This window comes from Leopardus geoffroyi, chromosome C3 (genome assembly GCF_018350155.1).
Source record: "Leopardus geoffroyi isolate Oge1 chromosome C3, O.geoffroyi_Oge1_pat1.0, whole genome shotgun sequence".
NCBI lineage: Eukaryota > Metazoa > Chordata > Mammalia > Carnivora > Felidae > Leopardus > Leopardus geoffroyi.
Window position 1 is genome coordinate 39,447,224 of NC_059338.1, and position 7,545 is coordinate 39,454,768.

Below are 7,545 nucleotides of genomic sequence, written 5' to 3' on the forward strand. Positions count from 1 at the left end.
CCTGTCCTGCTGAGTCGGAAAAATGACAAAATGCGGTTTTTGATGAGGAACTCATTACCGGACACTTTAGGTATTCAATAGGTACCTGCTGGGAACTGCTAAGTAAGGTGGGCATGGGTGCAGGCCTGGGAAGGCTGGTTTAAGAATTCACAGGCAGAAGCGACAGCGAGGCACAGGCACGGTGGGTGACAGTTGCCACTCGCAGCCGGTCTGGTGAGTCTTGGGGGGCAGCCAGCCGTTCTGTTTCTTCATCCATCACCATCCTCTCCATCTAGTCATCCATCCATGACGTCACACTGGCAGTGAGGGACAAACCAGGGGGGACGACTGACATTGCAGAAGCAGTGAGTAGGAGCTAGAAAGCATTTGCAGAGTAGGAAGTGGGATCACAGGGGGGACCGGCGGAACGGGGGCCTGACGTTCGGTGGCAGATGGGGAAGGAGGCAGAGGTAGAACCCAAAGCCTGGGCCAGAGGCCAGAGACGGGGCGAGCAGATGAGGTGACCGCGTGCAGGCACCCCGGATGTGCTCACTGAGTCTCTGTGACGCAACCTCCAGAGGGGCATTTAGGCCAGGCACGAATTCTGTAGTATGCACAACCTTGTGCCGGGTGAGAGAAAGATCCAAGAGAAGTACATGAGGTGGTCTCTGTCCTGACAGAGCTTATAATCCAGCTGAGCAAAGGAGGAAAAATGGAAAAGAAACAAGTGGGTCGTGATACGAGAACAATTGTGAGAGTGTGCATGTAAAGTGTGATGAGTCGTGGCAATGGGAAGAGGTTAACTGCAGTCTAGACTCACCTCATTGGTACGGAAGGGGTGCCTGGTTGCGCTAGGAAGTCATGGGAAGCGTGCCCAGGAGGGGAGTTTTGAACAAGACGTCCAAGAGTGGCCGGTCGGACTCTTCTCCTCCGCAGGGCCGCGGCTGTGGTGATAGTCTATCCGACCCCATCCTTGTCGCCGCAGCGACACCCGCACTCACGGCTGCCATGACTGAGCAGATGACACTGGGTGACGCCCTCAAGGGCCACACTGGCTGGGTGACTCAGATCGCCACCACTCCCCAGTTCCCGGACGTGGTACTTACAGTCTGCCCCTCGAGATAAGACCGTCATCGGGCGGAAGCTGACCAGGGCTGAGAACAACTCTGGCATCCCACAGAGTGCTCTTAGGGGTCATTCCCACTCTGTTAGTGATGTGGTGGTCATCTCCTCAGCTGGCCAGTTTGCCCTCTCAGGCTCCTGGGAGCCTCCTGGCCGCCTCGTCTCTGGGATCTCACAATGGGTACCACCACAGGCAGATTTGTAGGGCATACCAAGGATGTGCTGAGTGTGGCTTTCCCCTCTGAAAACTGCCACATTGTTTCTGGCTCCTGAGATAGAACCATCAAGCTGGGGAATATTCTGGGTGCATGCAAATATACTGTCCAGGATGAGAGCCATTCGGAGCGGGTGTCTTGTGTCTGCTTTTCACCCCATGGCAGCAATCCCATCATTGTCTCCTGCGGCTGGGACAAGCTGGTCCAGGTATGGGGCCTGGCTAACTTTAAGCTGAAGACCAATCACATCGGCCACACAGGCTGCCCGAACACTGTGACTGTCTCTCCATGGATCTCTCCGTGCTTCTGGAGGGAAGGATGGCCGGGTCATGTTGTGGGACCTCAACGAAGACAAGCACCTTTATACACTAGATGGTGGGGACATCATCAATGCCCTGTGCTTCAGTCTAATGGATACTGCCTCTGGGCTGCCACGGGCCCCAGCATCAAGGTCTGGGACATGGAAGGCAAGGTCACTGTAGAGGCACTGAAGCAGGAAGTAATCAGTACCAGCAACAAGGCGGAGTCACCCCAGTGTCCCTGTCTGGCCTGGTCTGCTGATGGCCAGACTCTGTTTGCTGGCTTCAACAGATAACCTGGTGTGAGTGAGACAGGTGACCATCAGCACTACTAGAAATATGTGGCAGAGCTTTAGAAATAAAACATTGGTTCGCTAGAGAGAGAGAGAGAGAGAGAGAGAGAAAGAGAGAGAGAGGCTGGCCAGTCTGATATGGGCAGGCAGGGGACCTCTGCCTCAGCCTGTAGGTTGCTATTAGCCCCAGCCACCTGTTGTCCTTGGTACGGGTGTGGTCTGAGCCAGTGGTGCTCTGGAGCTGGCTCGCACATGCTTGGGAGAGCCGACTTTGTGTATCTCTTCTCAGCTTGCTTTCCCGTGACATCATGCGGGTAGCTTGAAATGGACCCAAACGGCACCGTTTACACCGCAGACATCCGTAAATGCTTCTTACCTGGGAATTTCTTTCCCCCGGGATTTCTGACGTATCAGCCACGCTTTGCCCCTGACCCATTTTCCCCTGGGAAAGGAGACAACCAAATCACCACTTCCGGGAGGAGCATTTTCAACCTGGATCTAATTCAGATTTTATTTTTATCTCACATGCCAACACAGAGTTCGAGAGTTCGTTTCCCAAAACAGGCACTTTTCATTCCCTACCTAGAGGCTGTGCTGCTGGCACCAGGGAGCCGAAGATGAGTGTGACGCAGTGAGTGGCAAGGAAAAAGGGCACCAATCGATGGCAAAGTCAACCGGCAAGGGCTTTGACGGAGTTCCCTTAGGATGCCGGAGGAACACGGGAGGAGGCTGGAGTGGATAGAGAACCAGGAAGCGCTTTCCCAAGAAAGCACCGCTCGTCCTGACTCCTGAGAGGGAACTCCAGGTGGAGAAACCATGCCAGCAAAGGCAAAGGGAGGCTTGAGGGCTTTCTGCTCTGTGCGCTGTCATTTGTAAGGTTGGAGCAACACAGAGGAGCCACAGGGGGTGCTGGGCAGGGAGTCAGAGGCCCCTGATGGTGTTAAGAGCATGTGAACGTTCCTAACGGTGAAGGTCAGTCAGGGAGCAGGGTGCAGGCAGCAGGGTGTGGGGAAGCTGCAAGGACCAGAATAAGGAAAGGCCGGGGAGACTGGTCTGTTTCCCTACCCGTTCTCGCCTGGCTTCTATGAAGCCCTTTCAGGGCTTCTCACTAAGGTTTCTGGGGCTGGGAGAAAAGTCGGGGCTTCCCCGCTTGCTGCAGACATGGGGCAGATCCAGTTCTTCCAGGACTTCCCCAGCCAAGGCCTGACTCCTCAGATCTACAGCAGCTGAGCCTTCCTGGCGCCCGTGACCACCTGTTCCTATGGCGATGTCCACCGCCTTCTTTCTCTTTTACTTAGCGCAATGCTTTTCAGATTCACAAGAGTTGTTACCTAACAGTGATCATTTTGCCTTTATTATTGCTGAGGAGTGTTCTACCATACGGTTGTACCACGTTTTGTTTATACATTCACTGAATGAAGGACGTGTGGCATGGGTCTAATTTGGGGGAATTACGAATGCAGCTACTCTGGACGTTGGTGCACAAGTCATTATGTCAATATACATTTTCAGTTCTCTAGAGTAAATACGCAGAGTGGGATGTCCGGGTCGAATGGTAAAGTGTACGCTTAACTCTAAAAAAACTGTCCAACTGTTTTCCAGAGTCGCTGTACGAGTTTGCACTCCCACCCGCAGATACGCGAGAGTTTCAGTTGCTCCCCGTCCTCATCAGCCAGCCCCTGATATTGTCAGTGTATTTTTACTTTAGCTATTCTGATAAGTGTGTTAGGGATATCTCGTTGTGATTTCAATTTGCATTTTCCTAATAGCTCATGATGCTGGGCATCTTTTATTGGCCATCCTTATATATCCTCTTCGGTGATCTATCCAAATATTTTTCTCACTTTTTAACTGGGTTGTTTGGCTTCTTATTGTTGAGTTTTGAGTATTCTTTAGGTATTGTGGGAACAGGTCCATGGTTGGAATTGTGACTTGCAATCACAGTATTTGCAAGTATTTTCTCTCAGTCTGTAGCCTTTTCATTTTCAGAGCAAAAGTTTCTAATTTCGATAGGCTTCAATCTATATGTTTATCTTTTATGGAATATGCTTTTGGTGTCATGTCTGAGAACTCTTTGCATAATCCAGGTCATTATGATTTTCTCCTATTTTTTTTTTCCTAAAAGTTTTACATTTTACACTTAGATCTATGATTTATTTTCAGTTAATTTTTGTATAAGGTTTGAGGTATGAGGCAGGGTTTATTGTTTTGCATATGGATGGCCAATTGTTTCAAAATCATTTGTTAAAAAGACTCTCTTTTCTTCGCTGAATGGCTTTTGCGTGGCTGCCAAAGATTAAATGCACATTTTTATGCGTCTATTTTTGGAGTTTATTATGTTCTCCTGATCTATTTTCCTACCTCTTCACCAATACCATACTGTTTTGAGTCCTGTAACTTTATAGTAAGTTTTAACATCATGTAGTTAGATTCCTCTAACCTATTCTTTTCAAAGTTACTTTGGATGTTCTGAGTCCTTTGCATTTCTATATGAACTTGAAATCTTCTCATTAATACATGCAAAAAGGTCTACTGAGATTTTGGTTTGTATTGCACTAAAGCCATACGTAGATTTAAGGAGAATTGACAACTTAATTACACTGAGATTTCCATTCTATGAATATGATGTGTCTCCATTTATTTAGGTCTTCCGACTTTCTAATCATCATTTTATAGCTTTTAGCATGTTTTATAAGATTTATGCATGCATTTGTAACATGTCCATGTTTTCTAAGATTTATGCCCTTGTAAGTATTTCATTCTTTTTAGCTGTTAGAAATGGAATGGTTTTTGTAATTTTAGTTTCCAATTGCATATCACTAGTATATAGAGATACAATAAATTTTTGTATGTCAACATTGGATCCTGCAACTTTGCTAGCCACACTTTGTTCTAGAAGGTTTTTAGTAGAGCTGTGGAATCTTCTATATAGATGATCATGTCATGTGTGAATAGGGATGGTTTGATTTCTTCTTTAAAATTTATTGCTTTTAATTTCTTTTTCTTGCACTATTGCACTGGCTAAGACTTCCAGTATTATGTGGAATTAAGAGTATTGATAATGGATATCCTAGCCCTCTTTCTGATCCTAGGATGAAAACATTGTAGGTAGAAATCTTTTACCATTAAGTATAATGTTAGCTGAAAGGTTTTTGAAAAAATTCCCCTCTTCCTAACTTGCTATGAGTGCTTATCATGAATGGATGTTATATTTTGTCAGATGCTTTTTTGCATGTCTTGATAAGATCACTTAGTTTTCCATCTTTAGATGATTAACATGGTAAATTGTATTATTGATTTTTGAATATTGAATCAGCCTTGCACTCTTGGGATGAATCTCTGTTAATTATGGTGAGTATTTCTTTTTGTATATTGCTGTATTTCATTTGCTAATATTTTGTTGAGGATTTTTATTTCATTTATGGTCATAAAAAATGTTGATCTGTAGTTTTCTTTTTTCTATACTGTATTTTTATGGCTTGGTAGCAGTAAAATGTTGGCCTTATAAAATGAGTTCAAAATTATTCCCCTCTGTTTTCTGAAAGAAAGTATGTAGAAATTGGTGTTGCTTCTTCTTTATATGTTTGGTAGAATTTTACAAAGGCTACAATCTGGAACTGGAGATTCTTTTTGGGGAAGATTTTAACTAGAAATTTAATTTCTTTAATAGTTATAGAATTATTCAAGTTATCTACTCTACCTGGAATAACATTTACTAGTTTGTGGTTTATAAGGAATTGGTCTATTTAATCTAAGTTGTTGATAGCTGTGCACAGAGTTGCTTGTAGTATTTTTTATTATTACTGTCCTTGTAATGTCTGTGGCTTCTGCAATGATACTGCCTCTTTCATTCCTGATAGCAGTAATTTGTGTTTTCTTTCTTATTTTGTCAGTCTTTCCAGAGACTTATCAAGTTAATTGATTTTTTCTCTAAGAACCAGCTTTTAGTTTTAGTGATTTTCCTCTATTGTTTTTTCTTCAATTTCATTGATATCTGCCTTTATCTTTATTACTTACTTTCTTCTTTTTTTATTAAAAAAATTTTTTTAATGTTTATTTGTTTTTCAGAGAGACAGAGAGAGAGAGAGAGAGAAGCAGCGTGAGCAGGGAAGGGGCAGAGAGAAAGGGAGACACAGAATCTGAAGCAGGCTCCAGGCTCTGAGCTGTCAGCACAGAGCCCCATGCGGGACTCAAATCCACGAACTGTGAGGTCATGATCTGAGCCAAGGTCAGATGCCCAACTGACTGAGCCACCCAGGCACCCTACTTTCTTCTTCTTGATTTATGCTCATTTTGCTCTCCTTTTTCTAGTTTCTTAGGGTAGAAGCTTAGCTTATTTATTTGATACCTTTTTCCTTTTCTAGTATAGGCGTTTTTAGTGCTATAAATTTCCCTCCAAGCACTGCTTTAGCTGTGTCCCACAGATTTTCAGATATTGCATTTTCTTTTTTGTGCAGTTTCACGGAAACTTTTTCCTTGATCCATGGATTATATTTAAGTTTTTAAAATTTTCAAGTGTTTGGAGACTTTCCTGTTGTTCACTTGGAAAAAATGTGTATTCTACTGTTTTGGGTTAATAATTAGGTTCAGTTGGTTGATGATACCAATCAATTCTTGTATATTCTTGCTGATTTTTTTCTACTCACTAGTACTATTACTGAGAGAAGGGTGTTGAAGTTTGCAACTATAATTATGTGTTTGTCTACTTTTTCTTTCATTTTGGTCCATGTTCGTTTCATGTATTTTCTTTTTTTAATGTTTATTTATTTTTGAGAGAGAGGCAGAGAGAGACAGAGCGTGAGAGGCGGAGGGGCAGGGAGAGAAGGAGTCACAGAATCTGAAGCAGGCTCCAGGCTCTGAGCTGTCAGCACAGAACCCGACACGGGGCTTGGACTCACAGACTGTGAGATCATGACCTGAGCTGAAGTCAGACACGTAACCAAATGAGCCACCCAGGCGCCCCTGTTTCATGTATTTTCAAAGCCTGTTCCTTAGGTGTACACACATTTAGGATTATTATGCCTTTGGGGTTAATCGACACTTTTAGTAATATGTAATATCTCTCTTTCCCTTTGAGAACTTTCTTTGCTCTGAAACCTACTTTGATATTAATATAACCTTTGTGGTTAAGCAAACTCTAAAATGACTCCCAGTGAAGTTCACTTTCTGGTGGTCATGCCTTTATGTAACTCCCTCCTCTTGAGTATGGGTTGACCCTAGTTACTTGCTCCCAACCAATAGAACACAGCAAAGGTGATGGGATGTCATATTCATGATTAGATTACAGAAGATTAGTCTTGCTGGCAGAGTGCCTCCCTCCCTTTCTAGCATTGATGAAGCAAGTTGCTATGTTGGAAGGGTTTTATTACAAACAACTGAGATGTCCTTGAGCCAATAGTCTAAAAGGAAGTGAAGCCATCGGTCCAGCTACCATCAAAGATTTGTATCCTGACAAAAACTTTATCTCTCAGGACTCTCCAGAGAAATAGAACCAATAGGATATAAACAGATTTAAGAGGAAATTTATCATAGGAATTGGTTCATGCAATTTGAATATGATTTGTCCAGGTATGGATTTTTTTAGACTGATCCTGTTTGGGATGCATTTCGTTTCTTGAAACTTTGGGTTTTGTCTTT

General features: G+C 43.8%; 1 pseudogene; it reads left to right on the forward strand.

The window, feature by feature from the left end:
* Window positions 1-801: 801 nt before the first annotated feature.
* Window positions 802-3,138, forward strand: LOC123586566 (annotated as a pseudogene).
* The last annotated feature ends 4,407 nt before the right edge of the window (window positions 3,139-7,545 follow it).